Consider the following 26,526-nt stretch of genomic DNA (forward strand, 5'->3'; position numbering starts at 1 on the left):
TCACTGCAGCTTCCTCATCAGTTCAGGACAGTTTCTAAATCTCTGGGGGTTTTTTAATCAATTTTTTTGGAGTGTAGTTGCTTTACAATGCTGTGTTAGTTTCTGCTGTACAGCAGTGAATCAGCTATACATTATACTATATCCCTCTTTTGTGGATTTCCTTCCTATTTAGGTCACCACAGAGCATTGAGTAGAGTTCCCTGTGCTATGCAGTAGGTTCTCATTAGTTATCTATCTTATACATAGCAGTGTATATATGTCAACCCCAATCTCCCAATTCATCCCACCCCCTCTTCCCCCCTTGCTATCCATACATTTGTTCTCTATTTCTTTTTTAATGTGTGTGCTGTGTAGAAGGGAATTCTGACAGAAAAATGTCATTTGACCCACGCCACAAAGCTCAAGTAAGTAGGTAAATGATGACTAACAGAACTGGTATTTTCTAAAGGAAGAAATCCAACACACAGACGTTCTACTTATTTCATCTACAAAACTCCCCTTTGCATCCAGTGGCATCAGTTCTATTTCATGCAGATGGAGAAGCAAAGACAATTAAGGGACATCTGTAAAGATTGTTTGTTCTATTTCTAGTTACTTTTTTCTCCTATTTAGACGAAAACTTAGGCATTAGGTCTCCTTAGCACATTTAGCATATTTAGTAGTAATGCCTTAAATTTATAAAGTAGAATTAAAAATTATGCCTCTGGGGCTTCCCTGGTGGCACAGAGGTTGAGAGTCCGCCTGCCGATGCAGGGGACACGGGTTCATGCCCCGGTCCGAGACGATCCCATATGCCACGGAGCGTCTGGGCCCATAAGCCATGGCCGCTGAGCCTGTGCGTCCGGAGCCTGTGCTCCGCAACGGGAGAGGCCACAACAGTGAGAGGCCTGCGTACCGCAAAAATAAATAAAAATTATGCCTCTGCTTGACTGACAACCCTGTGTTTCCTATTTACAGATGGGAAAACTGAGCTCCAAACGTTAGAGCTAGACTTGTAGAGTCCAGAACAGGGGTCAGCAAACTACAGCTACAGGCCCAATCAGGATTGCCACCTGTTTTTGTGTGGCTGGTGAGCTTAGGGTGGTTTTTACGTTTTTAAAAGGTTGAACAAAAAAAATAATACTCATAACACAAAAATTATATGAAATTCACATTTCACTGTCTATAAGGTAAGTTTTAGCCGAATACAGCCATGCTCATTGTGTAGGTATTGTCTCTGGGCTGTCTTCCTGCTATGGTGGCAAGGTCGAATAGTTGTAACAGAGACCTATAGCCAGCAAGCCGAAATATTGAGGCCTTCATGGAAAAAAATTGCTGACCCCTTGTCTAGAGCAAATTAAATGAATTGCCTGAAGTCATACAGCTAGTAAGTTTCAGAACTAGGCTTGAGTGTGATGTTCTTACTCCAGTTTGACTCCTTATGATACAGACACATTTACACATTCATTCTCAAATTGGCATCACAAGGAAAATATGTTACCCAGGGATCGCCAAATCTCACCAGGTTATGGTTAAAAAATAAGCTCATATGTCTTTTATTACTCTGTAACAGAATGCTTTTTCAGATTATTAACGCATTTTTCTCCCTGTATTTATCTCATTCTATTCCCACATTAAAAATGTAGCTTGCTCTCTGCTCTCTTGTCTAGAACCCAAGAGTTTTGTATAAAAGCAAACGGAGGGCTTCCCTGGCGGCGCAGTGGTTGAGAGTCCGCCTGCCGATGCAGGGGACACGGGTTCGTGCCCCGGTCCGGGAAGATCCCACGTGCCGCAGAGCGGCTGGGCCCGTGAGCCATGGCCGCTGAGCCTGTGCGTCCGGAGCCTGTGCTCCGCAGCGGGAGAGGCCACAACAGTGAGAGGCCCGTGTACAGCAAAAAAAAAAAAAAAAAAAAAAGCAAACGGAGAAGCTAACCATGAGAGACTTTCTTTCTATGCTTTTGTTTCCAAAGCTTAAGTCCATTGCAGAAAGAAGGGTTGAGAAAGAGTCTCTGAGGGGAGTGTGAGGAGACAGGGAGGGATTCCCTCCACCCCTGAGGGGAGATCAAGAGAGGCATGTGTGCCCCGTCAGCAGCAAGAACCTGTCCCTTCTCCCTGCCCTTGCTTTAGGGATGCAGCAGGATCTCAAAGGGATCAGCCACATGGAACACCAGGCAGGTTGGATTCTGAGGACCAGGATTTCAAGCCCTGCCACGAGTTTCATACCCATGTGTGTCTTCAATGTGAACAAGCAGCAGACTTGAGGGGACCAAGCTGACTGGGAAGACAGGGGACTCAGCATCAGCAAATGACAGAGAAGTGTCTCAGAACCAAGAATCCTGGCATGAAGCCAGGGGAAGGGAAGACTCAAAATGAGTCAAACTTCCTGCCTCCTTCGTGGGATAGGGACTCAGAGTCACTATTCAAATAATTTATAGAAAATAAAGAAAGGAATTTGTGCAGACTTGAGTTTGCAGATTGAGATTCACATGAGCCCTACTGTTTAAAGTCTCCATTAAAAATGCAAATCACAAAGACTCCACACCTCCACCCAAAAATTCTTGCTGGGGCCAAACTTCCGTTGGGTTCTGCTCCCCAAGAAACTTATGGAAATCCCACCTTGCTGGTGACTCAGCACCTCAATCTGCTGTTCTCACCCCTAACTGTAGGTACAATTAATTATAATCATTAAACACAGAACAGGGAACTTCCAATCTGAACTGCTCATCACTTTCCCAGATCAAGGAAATGAGAGAGTTAAATGTTTTGTTTATTGCCAGCTAGTACTAGTTATACTAAAAGGTTTGTTTTAAGATGAGTTTGGTGGAATTTTCCCCAAAATGAAGTTGATTAGAATTTGCCCTAAAGTTAGATAACTTGGTAAAGCACATGTCTTATATATATTAGATGCTCATGGATGATTCCTAATTCCTCCTGATGATCTAAGTAGTGTTGGAACAAAGGGAATATTATGGCAGCTTTATAAAATAAACAATTTAATTTTGCTCCCAGTTTGAGAGCTCATTATGAGACTCTTCATTCTGTTACATTTTTTTTAAAGAATTTTACAGAATTATAGTCAGTTGGATAATGAAATGGCACTGACATACTTTTCACCTTGAAAGCAATACACACATGATTGAGATAACTATCATTTCAAATGCATTTGAAAATGTGCAATTCTTTCCCATAGCCAATAAGAGACTTTAATAAGTAATGTATATATAATGTAATATCTAGAGTAACCACTAAAAATGCTGTACAAAGAGAGACAGATGAATCAAAATAGATTTTTAAAAAATGCCCAAATAACCCAAAAGAAAGCAGAAAAACAGAAAATAGAGAAATAAGTAAACAAACAAAATTTAAAAATAAAATAGTGTTAAACCCTAACATAGTAACAGTTCCATATAAATATAAATGATATAAATATACCATTAAAACACAGGAAATGGAAGAGCAGATTTAGAATATGACTGAACTATATGCTGCCTCTGAGAAAACCATTTCAAATATAATAATATAGGCAGGTTGAAAACTTAAAAATGTAAAAAGATATATTATACAAACACTGCTCAAAGGAAAGAAGCAGTGGCTATATTAATATCAGATAAAGTAGACTTCGGAGCAAGGAAAATTACCAGAGATAGAGAGAGACATTATATTGTAATAAAAGAGTCCACCAAGAAGATATAGCAGTGCTATATATATTGGCATATACAACAGAGCTGCAAAATATGTGAAATAAAACATGATAGAACTGAAAGGGAAACAGACAAATTCACAATTGTAGTTAAATAGTTTAAACCCCCTCTCTCCACAACTGATAGAACAACAAGAAAGAAAATCAGCAATGATATAGAAGAACTCAACAACACCATTAACCAACAGTATCTAATCAACACTCACAGAACATTCCATTTAACAAGAGAAGAATAAAAATTCTAAAAAAATCAATAAAAGAGATGGTTTTTTGAATAGATCAATATAATTGACAACTTCCACAAGTCTGACAAAGAAAAAAGAAAGGAGACACAGCATGTTATATCAGGAACAAAACAGTTCCTGGGAAGTATAATAAGAGAACCTGCACACTGAAATTTGACGATTTAGAAGAAATGAACCAATTCCTTAAAAAAGCTCAGACCACTACAACTCAGTCTATATAAAACAGATAATTTGAATAGTGCTACAAATATTAAGGAAAGTGAATTAATAATTTTAAAACAAAAAATAAATCCCCAGGCCCAACAATTTTACCAGTGAATTCTAAATATTTAAAAGTATTAATACTAATTTTATGTAATCTCTTCCAGAATATAGAAGAGAAATGTATTAGACAGGGTTCTCCAGAGAAACAGAACCAGTAGTGTGTGTGTGTGTGTGTGTGTGTGTGTGTGTGTGTGTGTGTGTGTAGATAGATAGATAGATAGATAGATAGATGTGTGTGTGTGTGTGCATGCATTCATGGAGACAGAGAGAGCAAGCAAGGGAGAGAGATTTATTTTAAGGAATTGGCACATGTGAGTATAGGGACTGGTAAGTCCAAACTCTGCACAGTAGGCTGGAGACCCACAGAAGAATCAATGTTGTAGTTTAAGTTCAAAGGCAGTGTGTTGACAGAATTCCCCTTCCTTCAAGGGAAGTCAGTCTTTTTCTATTAAGGTCTTCAACTGCTTAGATGGGACCCACCCATACCATAGAGGGTAATCTGCTTTCAAAGTCAGCTGATTTAAATGTTAATTTCATTTAAAAAATATTTTCACAGAAATATCTAGAATAATGTTTAACCAAACATCTGGGTACCATGGCCTAGCCAAGTTGACACACAAAATTAATTATCACGAGAATACTTTCCAACTTATTTTATAAAGTTAGTATTACCTTGATGTCAAAACCAGATAAAGAAAACTAAGACCAATATCCCTCATAAATATAGACTCAAAACATTTTAACAAGATTTTAGCAATACAGTATTCAGCAATAATGAGAAATAATTATACATCATGACCTAGAGAGGTTTATTCCAGAGATATAAGACTAGTGCAATACTCAAAACTAAATCAATGTAATCTACCATATTAACAAGCTAAAGAAGAAAAATCACATAACACATCAACAGATGTACAAAAAGCATTTGACAAAATTCAATATCCTTTCATAATTTTAAAATTCTCAGAGAAATAGTGATAGAGAAAAATTTGTTCAACTTATTCCCTCATGAACTTATTGTCTTGATGAAGAGCACCTACAAAAAACTTACAGGTAACATTACAGTTAATGAGAAAAGACTGAATATTTTCCCCCTAATATTGAGAACAAAGCAGGGATGTCCAGTCTCACCACTCTTGCTCAGCACAGTGCTGGAAGTCATAGCCAGTGCAATAAGGCAAGAAAAGGAAATAAAATGCATACAGATTGGAAAGGAAAAAATAAATCTGTCCCAAATTACAAATTTGTAGAAAATCCCAAGGATCTAGAAAAATACTTATAGGAATAATAAGTGAGTTCAGCAAGGTCTCAGGATACAAGATAAAAATACAAAAATTATTGTATTTCTATGTAGTAGCAATGAATATGTAATTAAAACACTGCAATAAAAAATGCATTACCATTTACAATCACCTTATTTCTTTAATTAAAAAAATGCTAGTGTAAATCTAATAAAACATGTATAGGGCTTGTTTAGTGAATATTGTAAAATGATAATAAAAGAAATCAAAGATCTAAATAAATGGAGAGGCATATTGTGTTCACAGATTGGAAGACTCAACATAGTAAAGACATCAACTCTCCGTAAAATAATAAAAAGTTTTAACATAATTCCTATAAAATCTGAGAAATATTTTTGTATATATAGAAAAGATTATTCTAAAATTTGTATGTAAAAGCAAAGGAACAAGAATAGCTAAACAATTTGGAAATATTTGAGGTAATAATGACTGAGAACTTTCAAAGTTAATGATAGACAACAGATCCAGGAAGCTCAGAATATACCAAGCAGGTATATACCATGCACACTTATGCATATCATATTTGAACTTCACAAAGCAGATACAGAGAAAATCTTTAATAAAGCCAGAGGGAAAAAATCACCTTACCTATAAAGAAATAAGGATAAGAATTATAGTGGACTTCTTGTCAGAAACCACGCAAGTACAAAGAAAGTTAAATATTTAAAGTGTTGAAAGAAAAAAGCCATCAACCTAGAATTTTATATCAGTGACATAACTCTTCAAAGATTAAAGGAGAAATAAAGTCTTTCTCAGAACAGCAAAATTATAGAGATGGAGAACAGATTAGTGGTTGTCAGATGTTAAGGGTCAGGGAGGAAAGTGCATGTGGTTATGATAGGGCAACACGAAGATCCTTATGGTGATGGGAATGTTCTGTACCTTGACTGAATCAATGTCAATATCCTGGTCGTGATATTATACTTAAATTTTGAGAGGCATCACCATTGGGGAGATTGGGTAAAGAATGTACAGAATCTCTGTATTATTTCTTACAACAGCGTGTGAATTTATAATGATCTCGAATAAAAAATTTAATAGGAAACAAAACTCAGTCTGTTTAGGATTGTTTCTTCTTTATCCTTATCCTGGGGTTGATGCTAATAAGCTCTGAGAGGATGTAAGCAGATGGCACCCCTGCAGCAGTGGGCAGTAGGTGTCTATTTATGTGTCAGGCCCAGGCTGGCTTCCTGCTCCAGGTGTGACTCATCCTATCTTATTCCCATGGTGTTTGGAGGGGCTGCTACCTTGACCTGGCTCCCACATAGCATCTGTTGTCCATCTGCTAACATGTGGCCTCAGTCCCCTGGTCGTGATGTAACCCCTCAGTCCTGCCACAGGACTTACCCAGTGGCTCTCCTCAGCTTACATCAGTGACCTGCTCTTGGGAGAGTTTTGAAATCCTTTGCTCATAACTTCAAGTGCGCATAAACTGAGAAACTGTCTGTGGCCCCTCCTCCCTAAGTACCTTGTGCCACCAGCTTTCATCAACACCTGCCACCTGCCACATCAGAATGGCATGGGAGGGAGGGGTCATTTCCCTGAGAACTGCTGACCCATGGTCCAAATCCTGGTCGTACGTTTCTATTTTCCAAACTGCACACTTAACAGGGGGTTTCCTCACGTCCACATTCTCACAGACTTGACCACAAGAGAAACTGGTTCTTCAAGGATGCTTGTAAATTTTTCTGTCTTCTATCTAAACCAGCGATTTTGAACCTAAGAACCAAGAATATGCCACCTTTGTTATTCAGGTTTCATAACGTCTTCCCTTCCCTAAAGCAATGTGCAACTTATGTCTAACTTATTTGGGCTGAAGGGAAAAATCTTTGGGCAACCAAGTGAAGAGAAGAGATTTAAACAGCCTGACAAAAAGGACAAAGCACATCAATTAATATATTGGGGAGTCCACCCCCCAAAAAAAATACGTTGGGGTGAGGGGTTACATCACTACAGTAAAGTATCACTGTGTTGTGCGAAGGGTACATCAGCAATGCTCCCAACGTACCATCCCTCCCACAGCATGCAGGGCCTCAGCTACCGGGCTGCTGCTGTGAACACTGCAGACAATTTGTTTCCAAAGATAATTCAAACCTGCCATGACCTTAAGACTCAGGAGCCTCTTTGGAAATACTTATTAATGTGAATGTTTTCATGTTTCTTAAAGAAAAAGGAAGAAATACATGACAGAAAAAAAAGAAAAGTTCAGGAAAACCTTGAACAGAAAACCTGAAGGAAATGGACCTTTTGCAAACCCTTGTCTTAATTTTATCTTGACAATGAAGCTTCCCTTTTCCTTTCCTCTGTGCTGCCTCCAACTTCCTGATACCTTTCACTGCACTGAAGCCCTGTTTCCACGCAGACCCTTGTGATGTCTTCTTGCTGCACAATACAAAGGTCCTTTTTAAAAGCTCTGTGCTGGCAGTATACTTGTTTGGTACTTACCAGCTGCTTGCTAAGTCTCTTCACATCCTGGTGCACAGAGCACTATAGATAATAAACGCTGTGAATTCCTTATAATTACCCAAGCCAACGTCCCCTTGGTCAAAGATTTTAAACACAAGAAAATCCTTTGTGTGAACAGGAAACTGATTTGCGTACTTACTGTTAACTAGACAAAAAACTTGCAAGTGAATTGCATTTGTTCTCTTGGCAGCTCTGTTTGCATAAAGGGGCTTAACTGGAAGATTAAAGCAAATTCTATCTTAAAATATTGAGCTATAAAATCATACACCTGCTCAAGAGTTCAAAGAACCATGGTCTTATTACATGTTGTATAAGCGTCTAGAAAATTTTACACAGAAAAGGGTTCATAGTAACAAACCTGGACATCTTAGGCAAATCCTGCCCAAGTCCAAGGTTTCCTGGGCTGGCAGATTGAAAAGAGAAGGCTAGATGTATCAGCTTCCTCAAGGAAAGCTAGCTAGGCTAATGGCGTGGAGTGCTTTGGAAACTTGCACAGTATCGTTGACGCGAAGGACTGCTGAGTTCTAAAGGGCAGGGAAAACATGAAGCCACTTTTGGATTCTATGACAGAAAGGTTTTGCTAATTCCAGAATAATTATGGTTATGAGGAAGAATGCTGCTTCCTGGCCTATATGGTAATTACCCTTTATTTTCCGTTAAAGATAAGTGTGGACCGAGAGAACAAAAGTAGATGGGAAACATATAAGAAATTTTAGAAATGCTATGGGTTGTTCAAGCTTTCACCAAGACTGAAACTTCCTGGAAAACTACCCACACGCAAGCTAATATTAATATGACCCAGGGGTGCAGAGGGTGATGCAGGGAGAAGCCCATTCATCTAGGTGTTAAGAAAATGACTATTGTTTTTAGTACTACCTACAATTTTCAAATAAATGACCTAATGATGCACAGTATGAATAGACCACCTCTTAGAGGATAGCTGGCTTTTCTTTTTTAACCTGAAGAAGGAAATGATCCTCCTGGGCTCTGTCCGTGTCCTGAAGCTGCTCTGGGGCCCCTGCCAAGGATTGCTCGCCAGGCACCTATCATGTTTTTGATCTCATCCAATCCTTCTGCCTTATGCTCTCACTTCTTTTCTCTTTAATGTTAGGTTATAGAAGTGACCTGCACTCCCTGGCTGCCTGCTTAGAGCAGGGAAGATCGCCTTGGACCAATGTGAAAAATCAGTTGTTGGCTTTGTCTTCAAGACACAGAGACATAAAAATCCACTAAAAGGAGACCTTCAAGATGGTGGAAGAGTAAGATGTGGTGATCATCTTTCTCCCCACAAATACAACAGAAATACATCTACACGTGGAACAACTCCTACAGAACACCTACCGAAGGCTTGTCTGCTCCCCCGCCGGGACAGGTGGGGACTGATTGCTGAGGCTTAGGCTTCGGAGGTCAGATCCCAGGGAGAGGACTGGGGTTGGCTGCATGAACACAGCCTGAAGGGGGCTAGTGCGCCACGGCTAGCCGGGAGGGAGTCCGGGAAAAAGTCTGGAACTGCCAAAGAGGCAAGAGACCATTGTTTCAGGATGCGGTAGGAAGGGGGATTCAGAGCACCGCCTAAATGACCTCCAGAGATGGGCACGAGCCACGGCTATCAGCATGGACAGCAGAGGGGCAGGAGATGTTAAGGCTGCTGCTGCGGCCACCAAGAAGCCTGTGTGCGAGCACAGGTCACTATCCACACCTCTCCTCCCGGGAGCCTGTGCAGCCCGCGACTGCCAGGGTCCTGTGACCCACGGACAACTTCCCCGGGAGAACGCATAGTGCGCCTCAGTCTGGTGCAACGTCATGCCGGCCTCTGCCACAGCAGGCTCGCCTTGCATTCCGTAACCCTCCCTCCCCCGGGCCTGGATGAGCCAGAGCCCCCTAACCGGCTGCTACTTTAACCCTGTTCTGTCTGAGCGAAGAACAGACACCCTCAGGTGACCTACACACAAAGGCAGGGCCAAATCCAAAGCTGAACCCCAGGAGCTGTGCGAACAAAGAAGAGAAAGGTAAACCTCTCCCAGCAGTCTCAGGAGCAGCAGATTAAATCTCCACAACAAACCTGATGTACCCTGCATCTCCAGAATACCTGAATAGACAATGAATCATCCCAAAATTGAGGCGGTGGACTTTGGGAGCAACGATATATATATATTTTTCCTATTTCTCTTTTTGTGAGTGTGTATGTGAATGCTTCTTTGTGTGATTTTGTCTGTATAGCTTTGCTTTTGCCATTTGTCCTAGGTTCTGTCTGTATTTTTTTTTTTAGCATAGTTTTTCGCACTTGTTATCATTGGTGGATTTGTGTTTTGCTTTGGTTGTGCTCTTCTCTCTTTTTTTTTCTTTTCTTTTTTTAATGACTTTTAAATATTTTTAATTTTAATAATTATTTTTTAATTTAATAACTTTATTTTATTTTCTTTTGTTCTTCCTTTCTTTCTTTCTTTTCCCTTTTGTTCTGAGCCATGTGGCTGACAGGGTCTTGGGGCTCTGACCGGCTGTCATGCCTATGCCTCTAAGGCGGGAGAGCCAAGTTCAGGATATTGGTCTACCAGAGACCTCTCAGCTTCACATGATGTAAAATGGTAAAAGCTCTCCCAGAGATTTCCATCTCAATGGCAAGACCCAGCTCCACTCAATGACCAGCGAGCTACAGTCCTGGACATCCTATGCCAAACAACTAGCAAGACAGGAACACAACCCCACCCATTAGCACACAGGCTGCTTAAAATCATAATAAGGTCACAGACATCCAAAAACACACCATCTGACGCAGACCTGCCCACCAGAAAGACAAGATCCAGCCTCATCCACCAGAACACAGACACTAGTCCCCTCCACCAGGAAGCCTACACAACCCACTGAACCAACTTTAGCCACTGGGGGCACACACCAAAAACGATAGGAACTACGAACCTGCAGCCTGAGAAAAGGGGACACCAAACACAGTCAGTTAGGCAAAATGAGAAGACAGAGAATCACACAGCAGATGAAGGAGCAAGGTAAAAACCCACTAGACCAAACAAATGAAGAGGAAAAAGGCAGTCTCCCTGAAAAAGAATTCAGAGTAATTCAGATTCAGAGTAATTCTGAAGACAGAGAATCACACAGCAGATGAAGGAGCAAGGTAAAAACCCACTAGACCAAACAAATGAAGAGGAAAAAGGCAGTCTCCCTGAAAAAGAATTCAGAGTAATGATAGTAAAGATGAATCAAAATCTTGGAAAAAGAATAGAGAAAATACAAGAAACGTTTAACAAGGACCTAGAAGAACTAAAGAGCAAACAAACAATGATGAACAACACAATAAATGAAATCAAAAGTTCTCTAGAAGGAATCAATAGCAGAATAACTGAGGCAGAAGAACGGATAAGTGATCTGGAAGATAAAATAGTGGACATAACTACGGCAGAGCAGAATAAAGATAAAAGAATAAAAGAATTGACAACAGTCTCAGAGACCTCTGGGACAACATTAAATGAAACAACATTCAAATTACAGGGGTCCCAGAGGAAGAAGACAAAAAGAAAAGGACTGAGAAAATATTTGAAGACATTATAGTTGAAAACTTCCCTAACATGGGAAAGGAAATAGTCAATCAAGTCCAGAAAGTGAAGAGAGTCCCATACATGATAAATCCAAGGAGAAACACGCCAAGACACATATTAATCAAACTATCAAAAATTAAATACAAAGAAAAAATATTAAAAGCAGCAAGGGAAAAGCAACAAATAACATACAAGGGAATCCCCATAAGGTTAACAGCTGATCTTTCAGCAGAAACTCTGCAAGCCAAAGCGAAATGGCAGGACACAGTTAAAGTGATGAAAGGGAAAAACCTACAACCAAGATTACTCTACCCAGCAAGGATCTCATTCAGATTCGATGGAGAAATTAAATACTTTACAGACAAGCAAAAGCTAAGAGAATTCAGCACCACCAAACAAGCTTTACAACAAATGATAAAGGAACTTCTTTAGGCAGGAAACACAAGAGAAGGAAAAGACCTACAATAACAAACCCAAAACAATTAAGAAAATGGTAATAGAAACATAGATATTGATAATTACCTTAAATGTAAATGAATTAAATGCTCCAACCAAAAGACACAGATTGGCTGAATGGATACAAAAACAAGATCCGTATACATACTGTCTACAAGAGACCCACTTCAGACGTAGGGACACATACAGACTGAAAGTGAGGGGATGGAAAAAGATATTCTATGCAAATGGAAATCACAAGAAAGCTGGAGCAGCAATTCTCATATCAGACAAAGTAGTCTTTAAAATAAAGACTATTACAAGAGACAAAGAAGGACACTACATAATGATCAAGGGATCAATCCAAGAGGAAGATATAACAATTGTAAATATTTGTGCACCGAACATAGGAGCACCTCAATACATAAGGCAAATGCTAACAGCCATAAAAGGGGAAATTGACAGTAACACGATCATACTAGGGGACTTTAACACCCCACTTTCACCAATGAACAGATCATCCAAAATGAAAATAAATAAGAAAACACAATTTCAGTGCTTGTGATTGGTCTGTTTCTATTTTCTATTTCTTCCTGGTTCAGTCTCGGAACATTGTGCTTCTCTAAGAATTTGTCCATTTCTTCCAGGTTTTTCATTTTTTTGGCATATGATTGCTTGTAGTAATCTCTCATGGTCTCTCTCATTTATCTTTTGGACCAGATAGTTCACAGGCAAATTCTACCAAATATTTAGAGAAGAGCTAACACCTATCCTTATCAAACTCTTCCAAGATATAGCAGAGGGAGGAAAACTCCCAAACTCATTCCATGAGGCCACCATCTCCCTGATATCAAAACCAGACAAGAATGTCACAAAGAAAGAAAACTACAGGCCAATATCACTGATGAACATAGATGAAAAACTCCTCAACTAAATACTAGCAAACAGAATCCAAAAGCACATTAAGAGGATCATACACCATGATCAAGTGGGGTTTATCCCAGGAATGCAAGGATTCTTCAATATACAAAAATCAATCAATGTGATACACCATATTAACAAATTGAAAGAGAAAAACCATATGATCATCTTAATAGAAGCAGAAAAAGCTTTTGACAAAATTCCACACCCATTTATGATAAAAACCCTCCAGAAAGTAGGCATAGAAGGAACTTACCTCAACATAATAAAGGTCATATATGACAAAGCCACAGCCAACATCATTCTCAGTGGTGAACTCAAACCATTTCCACTAAGATCAGGAACAACACAAGGTTGCCCACTCTCACCACTATAATGCAACAAAGTTTTGGAAGCTTTAGCCACAGCAATCAGAGAAGAAAAAGAAATAAAAGGAACTGAAATCAGAAAAGACGTAAAGCTGTCATTGTTTGCAGATGACATGATACTATACATAGAGAATCCTAAAGATGCTACCAGAAAACTACTGGAGCTAATCAATGAATTTGGTAAAGTAGCAGGACACAAAATTAATGCACAGAAATCTCTTGTACTCCTATACACTAATGATGAAAAATCTGAAAGAGAAATTAAGGAAACACTCCCATTTACCATTGCAACAAAAGGAATAAAATACCTAGGAATAAACCTACCTAAGGAGACAAAAGACCTGCATGCAAAATTATAAGACACTGGTGAAAGAAATTAAAGATGATACAACAGATGGAGAGATATACCATGTTCTTGGATTGCAAGAATCAACACTGTGAAAATGACTGTACTACCCAAAGCAATCTACAGATTCAATGCAATCCCTACCAAACTACTAATGGTATTTTTCACAGAACTAGAACAAAAAATTTCACAAGTGTATGGAAACACAAAAGACACCAAATAGCCATGCAATCTTGAGAAAGAAAAACAGAGCTGGAGGAATCAGGCTCCCAGACTTCAGAATATACTACAAAACTACAGTAATCAAGACAGTATGGTACTGCACAAAAATATAAATATAGGTCAATGGAACAGGATAGAAAGCCCAGAGATAAGCCCATGCACATATGGTCACCTTATTTTTGATAAAGAGGCAAGAATATACAATGGAGAAAAGACAGCCTCTTCAGTAAGTGTTGTTGGGAAAACTGGACAGCCTCATGTAAAAGAATGAAATTAGAACACTCCATAACACCATACACAAACATAAACTCAAAATGGATTAAAGACCTAAATGTAAGGTCAGACACTATCAAACTCTTAGAGGAAAACATAGGCAGAACACTCCATGACATAAATCACAGCAAGATCCTTTTTGACCCACCTCCTAGAGAAATAGAAATAAAAACAAAAATAAACAAATGGGACCTAATGAAACTTAAAAGCTTTTGCACAGCAAAGGAAACCATAAACAAGATGAAAAGACAACCCTCAGAATGGGAGAAAATATTTGTAAATGAAGCAACTGACAAAGGATTAATCTCCAAAATTTACAAGCAGCTCAAAATTAATAAAACAAACCAGTCCAAAAATGGGCAGAAGACCTAAATAGACATTTCTCCAAAGAAGATATACAGATTGCCAACAAACACATGAATGAATGCTCAACATCACTAATCATTAGAGGAATGCAAATCAAAACTGCAATGAGGTATCATCTCACACTGGTCAGAATGGCCATCGTCAAAAAATCTACAAACAATAAATGCTGGAGAGGGTGTGGATAAAGAGAACCCTCCTGCCCTGTTGATGGGAATGTAAATTGATACAGCCACTATGGAGATCACTATGGAGATTCCTTAAAAAATTAAAAATAGAACTATCATACGACCCAGCAATCCCACTACTGGGCATATACCCTGAGAAAACCATAATTCAAAAAGGGTCATGTACCACAATGTTCACTGCGGCATTATTTACAATAGCCAGGACATGGAAGCAACCTAAGCGTCCATCGACAGATGAATGGATAAAGAAGATGTGGCACATATATAAAATGGAATATTACTCAGCCATTAAAAGAAACAAAATTGAGTTATTTGTAGTGAGGGTGATAGACCTAGAGTCTGTCATACAGAATGAAGTAAGTCAGAAAGAAAAACAAATACTGCATGCTAACACATATATATGGAATCTAAAAAAAAAAAATGGTTCTGAAGAACCTAGGGGCAGGACAGGAGTAAAGACGCAGAAGTAGAGAATGGACTTGAGGACACGGGGAGGGGGAAGGGTAAGCTGGGACGAAGTGAGAGAGTGGCATGGACATATATACACTACCAAATGTAAAACAGATAGCTAGTGGGAAGCAGCCACATAGCACAGGGAGATCAGCTCAGTGCTCTCTAACCACCTAGAGGGGTGGGAGAGGGAGGGTGGGAGGGAGAGGCAAGAGGGAGGAGATGTGGGGATATATGTATATGTATAGCTGATTCACTCGGTTTTAAAGCAGAAACTAACACACCATTGTAAAGCAATTATACTCCAATAAAGATGTTAAAAACAAAAAAAAAATCCACTAAAAGTTGAGACGAGGCTGAGCATTCATGGAGCTCTGGGGTGATTTTGTTTCTCTAGATGAAACAAATGGTTTTTGGGAACTTGAATTATTCCTGTGGATCCTTCCTGTGGGGTATGCAAATAGGTGGGTCACTTGTGGGCTCAATGCCAATAAACGTCCCCCAAGCCAGGGGAATTCAAAGAGTGCCCATTGGCAGCTTTTAGTCTCTTACAGAATAAGGGACCCGATCTCCTGGTAAAATGGGCTCCCTTTCTTTCAGGGAAAGATTTATGTCTTATTCACTTTTTGGAGAAACTTTTTTTATAAAAGCTCCCAAGTTTAAGCCTCTTGGCAGTTTCTGGTCAGTTTTAGCAGAGGTTTCAAACCCAAACCGGCTAAACTCAAAACACATTCATTACTCCGTCTGTCTCTCAATTTCCCCTTTTCTTCAAATGTCTGTCCTTCTTCTGGCTCATTAAATGTATTTAATTTTATAAATTCAGTTAAACTCCCTAAAAATAAATTTGCAGGGGTTTAGCTCAGGTGAGTGGAATCATGGCAGCTTCATGGAATGCTACTTGTTGGAGTTTGCCTTGCTTTTACTGTAGGAGAAATCTGTACTGCATGAACTCCTCTCCAGGAAGCAGCCTCTACCCATCACCATGTTGCTCACTCATTCATTTCCTGCTAGTTCAGCAAGCAGCACAACACTCACGTTCAAATTTGGATTGCACCAGTTCCTAGCTGTGTAACCTTGGGGATCGCTCTCTTTACTTCTCCAAGCCTTGGTTTCTGGCTTAGCACCATGCCAAACAGTCTTATCTGGTCTTCCTTTCTGGATTTTCCTTTGGAGTCAGAGGCCATTTCCCCCTAAACTGAAAAAGACAAAGCACTGCCATGCAACTAACAAAGAATTGAAGCCTGTTCCTTGACCCTCCCTTTATAAGATTTCCTATTTCCTCCTGCAGCTGGTGAAATTAGGGATTCGCTGACTTGAACAGTTGCTATTGACTCATGTCTCATCTTCCTATGACGTCCACAATACTTACTATATATGTATGGAGAGAGAGAGAGGGAGAAGTACCTTACATGTGGTGATGAAAACTTAATAAATGCTTGTTGTATGAATGAATTAACGCTCCTTAATGAAAACCTGAGAGGATACAACTTTTTAATAACTAAGACAGACATGTCTGGACCCACAGATGTATTATTTAACAAAACACTTTGCAACACCCAATACCAAAATTGCTCACGGTGACCAACTGACTTCACTGAAAAGATTCCGTGTTTTGAACAGGAATGTTCCCATGTCCATTAGGTTTCCCTATCAACACTGTTCAATGATGAACCCAGACAGGCCTCATTTTCCTGGTTGAAGGAAGGTCAAGTTACCTTGTCTGTGACACTCATCATGTGTTTCCTCATACCTTGTGTCAAAGGCTACTTTTATGCAGATGCAGATGTCTTTTGTTGCTACAGTAAAGAATAGTAGAACAAAATTCCAGATGTGAAATTAGTTAGAAAACACTAAAAATATAAAAACTTATAATAATAGCTATTTCAAATGGTTATAGCGAGGATTAGATGAGATCACATAAGTTACATAAGTTACTGAGCACAGAGCTTAGTACATGGTAAGCACTCAGCAAACATAAGCCATTGTTATTTTTACCAAAGTATAAAATAGCATTTTGAAATTTCACAGAGACTGCAGCTAAGCTAAAAATACGAAACTGTGTTTATAAACATGTACTAATAACAAGTGTCTGCTGTCTTTTAATATCATGTCATCATAAAACATCCATCTTGGTAGGGATTCCTACATGTAGGGCCTAAGGGAGGGAAAAGGATGCCTGTGAATTATTGAGGAAGTTCTCTTCAGGAAAAACCTGTAAAGGTGATGAGGAAAGTAAGAGAGGGGAGGAGAAAAAGCAGAGCAAGGATGTGGTCTCAGATAAAGTCTAGGCTTGCATTGAACTGCAGGGAGGCTCTGGAACTTAAACCACACCGCAGGGTTGTCGCCCTTCAAGGCAAGGAGGCTGGTCTGGAATTTACACATTCATCAGTAATTTGCTGTGGGCTGCACCTCCTTTCCTCTCACATGAAACCCGATAGGGCATAATCAATAGGACAAGGAGGCCCCCTTTAGCTGAGGGCAATTCTCCAGAAAGGAAAGCCTGTAGCAGCTACCAGTTACAGTAGCTGAGGCATGGGTACAAACACGTGTGGTCGATTGTTTGCAAAAATTAGGCCAATTTTTCTCCTCTCTGTATCCATGTCCCTTCAATGTGACTTTGTAGCCCCATACCTTTTGTATCTGGATTGGCTTTATGATTTATTTTAAAATAAATATCTTTTTATATAGTTGATTTACAATATATTAGTTTCAGATGTACAATATAGTGATTCAAAATTTTTACAGATTATATTCCATTTAAAGTTATTATAAAATATGGGCTATATTCCCTGTGCAGTACAATCTACCCTTGTAGTTTATGTATTTTATACATAATAGTTTGTACCTCTTAATCCCCTACCTCTATCTTCCCCCTCCTACCCCCTCCTCCCCACTGGTAACCACTAGTTTGTTCTCTATTTCTGTGAGTCTGTTTCAGTTTTGTTATATTTATCCATGTTTTATTTTTTAGATTTCATGCATAAGTGATAACATACAGTATTTGTCTTTCTCTGATTTATTTTATTAAGACCCTCTAGGTCTATCCATGTTGCTGCAAATGGCAAAATTTCATTCTTTTTTATGGCTGAGTAGTATTCCATTGTACATATGTACCGCATCTTCTTTATCCATTCATCTGTTGATGGACACTTAGGTTGCTTCTATATCTTGGCTATTGTAAATAATGCTGCTGTGAACATTGGGGTGCATGTATCTTTTTGAATTCTTGTTTTTATTTTCTTTGGTTGTATATCCAGGAGTGGAATTGCCAGGTAGCTCTATTTTTAGTTTTTTGAGGAAACTCCAAACTGTTTTCCATAGTGGCTGTACCAATTTACATTCCTACCAACAGTGTACCAGGGTTCATTTTTCTCTTTATGACTTATTATGACTAACAAAGTATAGTCAAAGTGACATTATGCCAATTCTAATTGTAGGGCTCAAGAGACCTGGTGAGCTTTCACTTGCTTTCTTGGAACTGTGATGCCACCACACAAACAAGCCTGGGTCTGCCTATTGGATGATGAAAGACATTGCTCCAGCCAACAGCCAGCCAGCCAACCACGAGACATGTGAGTAGCCAGCTCCCAATCAACACTCAGGCTGAACAAAGACACTTGACTCAGCCCAGCTGAGATCAGCTGAGCCTGGACAGATCAGCAGAACTACCCAGCCGACTGGTAGACTTGGGAGCAGTAATAAATGGTGGTTGTTTTAAGTCAATGAGCTTGGGGGGAGGGTCTTTTTAAAACAATAGTAGGGCTTCCCTGGTGGCGCAGTGGTTGAGAGTCCCCCTGCCGATGCAGGGGACACGGGTTCGTGCCCCAGTCCGGGAAGATCCCACATGCCGCGGAGCGGCTGGGCCCGTGAGCCATGGCCACTGAGCCTGCGCGTCTGGAGCCCGTGCTCCACAACGGGAGAGGCCACAACAGCGAGAGGCCCGCGTACGGCAAAAAAAAAAAAAAAAAAAAAATAGTAGATAACTGATACGGCCGATAAAGGGAAACTGAGCAGAAATATGGAGTTAATGCAGGTGATCAAGCAACTTAAAGCAGTAATTTCCATAATTATGCTTGAAATTGTTTTTCTCAGGGGAGATTTTTAAAGGAGTAATTGGCTCTATGACTTAAAAATAATATAAAAACCTAATCTGTCATAATCAGGCACGGTTTTCTTAGTAAATATTGGGTCCAACCCCTACAGTCTAGTTTAATTCCTGTCTAGCCTCAAGGATACATACCTAGACTTAAAAATCAGTTTTGTCTAAGGATACTGATCTTACCTCAGTCATTAAAGAAATCCACATGAGGTGTACTCAAGAGAAGGAATTTCAGGGTTTGAGGACTGGGCTCCTGTCTGAATCAACCTCCTCATGTGGCAAATGAGGGTAATACTACGTATCCACTGAGAAAATTTGTCAGGAGGTTCAAATGAAATATCAACATGAAAGGCTAGGTAAAGTTAAAAGTGTTCTACAAACATAACTGAATTCAAAGTGGCCTAATCTGTATAACCTCCTTGAAAACTCCGGGGTGAAAAGATAAACAACCAGGAGTCCTTACTGTATAAAGTTCTTGAAACTTCCTGAGATAAATGTGAAGTAGATTTTGAGACACATGTACAAAGTTTGAGCCTTTGTGATTATATTCCCTGCAAGGTGAGAAAAGGTGTTCTTTAAATTCTCACTCTGAGGAAGACGACATCTGAAATATGTCTCAGCAAGGAATTCTGATTGACCGTGAGCAGGGCAGAGTCTTTGGGGGCATAACAGAATACTTCTGACCTGGCCTTGAGGCATTGGTTCTAAATTCTTCAATAGAGGGAACAATAAAATGGAAAAGTACTGGTTATATATAGAAGGCCTAAACAACAAGTTGGCTTCCAGTTCAAGTTGGCTAACTGCACACAAGATTTACTCTAAAACAAAAATCCCATTAAAGTGACAGAAAAGTCATTAATATACATATTAAAAAATAAATCTTAGCAGAGTAGTAAATTTGAAAGAGATACACCAACTGGGTTTCTGGAGGAGATATAGCAGTTCAGACCAGATTCCAAGTAAAACCTGAAAGAACTAAGAAAGTCACAATCTCACACAGAAGAAATAGAAGGTCAGACAGAGTGTGTTTTCCCAACTGTGCCCCAAAATAATCCAACGAGCAGGAACAGTGGGAACCGGGGGAAAGAGCAGGACAAAGACAGTTGGTGAGGTGATTAATTAAGGATGACAAAACATTTATCAGTATCCACCCACATCTCTCTCATCATGAAGGGAGTGGTTACTTACAGCTACAGACTCTTGATTGGTCGGCAGATTCAAGTCACAATGTGGCTCTCTAAAGTGGGGTTTGAGGCATAGGAAATTCCAGAAAGGTTGAGGCTGGAGAATCAGTCCTATGGACAGCTGGAGGGACTGGACTCCTGGTGCTCTGGTCCCACACACACTTCCCCACCTCCCCACACAAACTACTGGAGTGGGGCTCCTGTAATCAGAACCTGTTTCAGTGTTATATGAACACTGTGATTCTTCAGTGATTTTCATTTTGGGTAAGACACATATCTACAGCTGGGAACAATCAGAATGTCTAAATGTTTGAGGAAAACTAGAGAAAAGACGTCAAATACAACTTAAAAAAATAATAATAACAAGTTCTAAACTCAACAAGTAGAAGAATGAACCTCTGGGGAAATGATGGAATCACAGCAAATAAAACTACAAAACAATATAAACATAGGAAATTAAATAAAACTGTAAAATAAACATAACTAATTTCCTCAAATTGGTTGGAAGGGATATTGTGTTCAAACAAAAGAATAGATTACAGTGAAAAAGTAACAAGGGAGATCTCAGAAGTTAAAACTATGATCAAAATATGATGGTCCAAATAGCAAAATGCACCTAGCGAAACAGTCATATAATCAGCTGGAAGATGGAGACAAGTGATTCTCCTACCATGTAATGCATAAAGAAAGAGGTGAAAAACGTGGGAGAAAACATAAGGAACATGAGGAAGAGGTCTGAGAGAATAATTATCCATTTAGTAGGAATTCAAAATTGCAGAAGAAAGAGAAAGAGGGAGAAATAATAATAGATAAGATTAGTAGATATTATAATATATATAATTAGTAGACATTAAATATAGATAATAATAGTAGAGTGTTCTTATCAGATCTTCAAATGCAAAACTCCAAATTAAAACAAAACAAAACACTAGGCTCACCCTGGTAAAATTTCAGAACCCAAACACTAAAGAAACTATCCTAAAACACGTCCCAGAGACAAAGAGTTTATCAGTAAAGAAACAGAATCAGATTAACATTCTGAACCTAGAATTCTAGGTTTGGATCATTTTTCAATTTTAATATTCTCTTACAAGTGTTTTTAAGGCTCTGAATTTTCTCCTGCATATTGCTTTGGCCACATTCTATAGGTCATTTTCTCCTTGTGATTGTCTCCTTGTGATTTTCTCCTTGTGATTCAGCTCTAACTTGCTTATACTTTTGGCTTTTTCTTTTGATTTTACTCAGGTTTTTTTTTTTTTTTTTTTCCCGGTACGCGGGCCTCTCACCGTTGTGGCCTCTCCCGTTGCGGAGCACAGGCTCCGGACGCGCAGGCTCAACGGCCATGGCTCACGGGCCCAGCCGCTCAGCGCCATGTGGGATCTTCCCGGACTGGGGCACAAACCCGTGTCCCCTGCATCGGCAGGTGGATTCTCAACCACTGCGCCACCAGAGAAGCCCTTTACTCAGGTTTTATTATAGAAAGAAGCTTAACAATTTTCAAGTGAATGGGTTATTTTTGCTCTTATTTTGTTGATAATTTATTATGTACTCAAGTTAGAAAAATGTGGCTGAAATAAATTCTCCATTTTGAAATTTATTGAGCATTTGTGTATATGTGTTTGTGTGTCAACTAATACATGGCCAATTTTTATAAGTATTCCATGGAGCTTGAAAAGAATGTATATTCTCTTACTGTTAAGTACACTGTTTTCTCCACGTTTATTAAGAGATACATATTCACTGTGATATTCAGAATTCTTTTAGAGTTTTTTCAATGGTAATTTTTTTGAGTAAAGATGTAAGTGCATGCTCCCCAAATATTTACCTTTTTCTTATCTTTCAGTGAAGAATGACTCAAGAGTGAATAAAGTACAGGCTTTGGTACTAACTGAATGGTAGGTGCAAAGAAGACACAGGAGAAACAGGTTTTGGGGTAAAAATGAGTACTTCATGTTTGGACGTGTTGAAATTGAAGTACCCTTAAGTTACTCAGGTAGAGATGGGCTGTCAGACCTTCAGCTATACAGGTTGGAAGAGGTCTGGCTTTGATAGATAAATTTGGGTTTAATCTGGATCCAAGACTGATTAATTAATTGTGCATCCAAGAATAGATTTGGTGCCAAATCTGATCAGTCCATAGTTAGATTGAAGACACGTGTTTGGAAAGACTGTGAGGCCAAGTCAACGTTGAGCAGTAATGAGTACAAGAACAAGTCAGCGATGTGCGCCATGGCATACGTGCAGGCATGCAGTCCATTCACTCACCCTGTTATAAATAGTAACTGAAGTCATGGGTGAGGATAAGTTTGCCTCCCAATAGCACGTAGCATGAAAAGAAAATAGCGATTAAGATGAATCCAATGGATCACCAATATTTAAGAAGTGGATAAAAAAGAAGGTCTGTCTTCACACAGGTTCAGCATGTTTTATCAGCCTGGGTTTTTAAGCACTTCACCCTTATCACAAGGAGCCACAAAAAGTTGCAGGAGTTGTACCTATAAATTAGTGAGACAGTTTGAAAGCTACATGTATCAATTGACTTCACTGCTTTATGCATAGCTACATCCACAAGGAGTTGAGGTGGAAGAATTGTTACCAACAGTGCTTGGGTTAATGGTCCCAATTTTTATTAATATAGAACTCCTATCCATTGCCTTATACCTTCTATCTAAGCTTCATATATTTTAGATCCTGTACTCTGGTCCTAAATAGATTTCCAAAACAAATGCTTTCTTTGGCTATCCTCAATACAGTTCATTGATTTTTTTTTCTCAATCTGATAAAGACAGAAATAGCCCACTATCCTTATTAAATTTGAATTAGGCTAAAATTTGTGTACTAATGCTGAGTTCTCAGGGATAAGATGGCCTAAATCAGAAGTGGAAGAAAACTTTCGTAAACATTCTAGAACATAAAGTCAAACTGATCATTACAGTACTGTAGAAACTTAGTATGTTGTTCATGAACGGGGAAATATTTTTATTGCATTATGCTGGAAGTCAGCAAGCATGGGTTTTAGTTTATAATGTATCAGTAACTACTATGAAACTTTTAGTTAGTTAATTGGTTGTTTGGATGATCAACTTGGACTTTCCCAGTTTTAGCACTGAAAGCAAGGTAGCCCAGGAAACCTGCAGCCAGTTTGTTGGTCAGTTTGTTGGTCACCATACTGATTGCTATCTCTGAATCTTAATTTCCTCATTTGTAAAATGGGATGACTAGAATGCATGACCTGTTATATCTCAGTTAGCTTTAAAATTCTAAAGACAGATAAATTCTATATGCAAAAAAGGTAGCAACTTGCATGATAAAATTTTCCCTGCACCAACAGGCCAATGTATTCAAATATACTGCTTATGCCATATAAAATAGTTATTTAAATCCCCCAAATTCAATTCAACAAGATTATATAGATGGGTCACAACCTAACAAAGAGAGCAGGATTAACATTTTTCAAAGATCTGAAACTAGAAGAAATGAGGAGATGCAGAAGCAAGGGGAAACGCTTGGCCCAGGAGAGTGCCCCATTTTGAGACCAAGAAGCTTCCACTTCACACTTCTGTCCATCCTGGCCCAGCTAACATCAGATCCCCTTTCTTTTATTTGGTGGTCACCAACAACAAAGGTCCTGAATAGAGATCAGCCTCCAATGAGAATGAAAGCAAGGCTTTGTGAAGACGTGAATACAGGATACAGTGACCTGATTAGTAGAGGGCTGGTCAAAATAGAAGGGACGTTTTCTCTAGCTGAGACCAAGAGTTTGCTTATCTCCATGACTCTCAGTACTGAGTCACTCAGAAGGATAGCAGGTCCAAAAGTGTATGCTCTTGTTTTCTTGCCCCCCTCCCCGCTGTCCCTTCCCATGAAAAACTACCTTCAGACAATTTCATTCTTCTGAGACACAGGTTCTCAGTGGGGACATCTGAGTTTTACTAGTGTCACCTCTCTGGGAGGCATTTTAAAGCCCAAAAGAAAACTGACCTGTTCCTTTCCAACAAAGAGTTCAGCATCTAAAAACGTTTTCAATAGGAGGGAAGAAAGGAAAAGGAAAACTAAATACTGAGCATTAGAATTCTATGGTTTATGCCTCATAGCCAGTGACTGGTTGAGTCAGCTTAATTGCTGACAGTTGAGTCAGATATTCTTCGCTGAACATCCCCAGCAGCAAAACAAAGACTACAGCGTCTTTTCAAGGCTCTGAAAGAATGGGAGATGGATTCAGAGATGCATCTAGTTCCAGGAAGAGCTGGACATAATTTAATAATTAGCATCTGATAAATTAAAATGTTAGTGCATGGAAGACAAAAGCTAACAGCAATCTCTTGTCTACTGAGAACCATAAAGAGAGTGGATCTAAATTTATCATGTTTCTCTCCAGCTTCAACATAGCTTCCTACATCCCACACAACAAACTCCAAATTCCCTGAACTGGTAACATTCAAGATCCACCACTGTTTATTCCAGCCTGGATTTCCAATCACATCTCCCCTTTCTGAGCTCAAACCTTTTTTTCTGTCGTGTTCCAATCATCATTTCCCAAGTTCTCATTTGCCTTTCCATCTCTGTGCCTCACCTGCAATGGCTTCCACCTGGATAACCCCACCCACTTCCGTCTTCCTCTTGGCATCCTATTTATCCTTCAGTCTCCATCCCTTCATAAAATCTTTCCTGAATTCTCCAGCCCACAGTGATTTCTCCTGCTTCTGAATTCCTACAGCACATGTTCAACACCCTAAACTAGGCAGTTAATAAGCTAGCTTGCAGCTTTCTTTTCACATGCATGTGTCTTGCCTCCCCACCTAGATGCTCACATCCTTGAGCACACTGACTTTTATACCTTGCATTTCCCCTCGCTATTATTAAATTAAAACAGCACAATTTACTGAGTTCTGGATTAGGTCACAAGAACATGTCCTTCCCTGGAGATTAGGAGACTTGCCCATTGGTCTGAAACAATTTAAAGGAAGAATAATTGAAGCTGGAGGGACAATAATAGACTCCAGAAAGACAATAATAGATAACAAATAGATAATAAGACTAGATTTCAGAAGGATTCTAAAATTCTAAACTTCGATACAACTGACGAGCCATTTATCCTAGGCCAAACAGAAAATAGGATGGAAAATCTGGGTTTATATGACAATAACCATTGACTGAAGGCTGGAAATATTTAGCCAAGGAATATATTGGGTTGTAGTTATTATGTCAAACACTGATTCAGAGCTACTGTTAATTTTTTAATGAACTGGCATAGTCAACTACTATTAAAGGCAAATCAGATTGAAGGCTCTACTGTAACCCAAGCCAAAGCTAGAGTAAGTTCAGTTTCCTCCTTTCACTTTTCTTATTAAATGGATCTTCTCAGGAGACTGTGTTTTTGGCAGAATACTTCAGTGTATTTATTGCAAGATTGAGGGAAAATTAGAATCTGCAAGCAGATGATGAAATGTGCTCAATGACTATTAGCAAATTTTAGTTAAGACAGGAAGACATGAGGAATGTAAAAGAGACCAAAAAGTTTATAAATGAACCTTCTCAACATTCTGGTAGGGGCTCATTATGAGATATGCTGTTTTATGTACAGCCCCATAAAGATTCCATGTGTCTTGCTTTTCTTCTCTCTTTTTCTCCCTCTATTTTTAGTATCTCATTTTCTACAAAACATATAGAGCTGTGCGGCAAAGCAAAAGTAAATTTAATATGCAAGCTCAGCAGCTCCAAATGTAAAACAGAATTACCGGTGAGAGAGAATTTTTCCAACAGAAAGGAACTAGGTGACCAGCAAAAAGGAATCACTTTCAAGAAGGCACACTTGGTCAAAATTTTTTAAAGATTTGATATGTATAGAGCAGTTTTAGATTTACAACAAAATAATAGAGAGGTACAGAGATGTCCCATATAACCCCTGCCCCAACACATGCATAGCCTCTCCCATTATCAACATCATTCATCAAAATGGTACATTTTCTTCTGCTAAGGATTAACCTACATTGACATATGATAATCACCCAGAGTCCATAGTTTACTTTAGGGTTCCCTCTCAGTGTTGCATATTCTATGGGTTCGGACATATGTATAATGACATGTATCCACCATTATAATATCATATAGAGTGTCTCTTTACTGCCCTAAAAATCTTCTGTGCTCCACCTGTTCATCTCTCCCTGCACCATC

The sequence above is a fragment of the Lagenorhynchus albirostris genome, chromosome 3, assembly GCF_949774975.1.
Source record: "Lagenorhynchus albirostris chromosome 3, mLagAlb1.1, whole genome shotgun sequence".
Taxonomy (NCBI): domain Eukaryota; kingdom Metazoa; phylum Chordata; class Mammalia; order Artiodactyla; family Delphinidae; genus Lagenorhynchus; species Lagenorhynchus albirostris.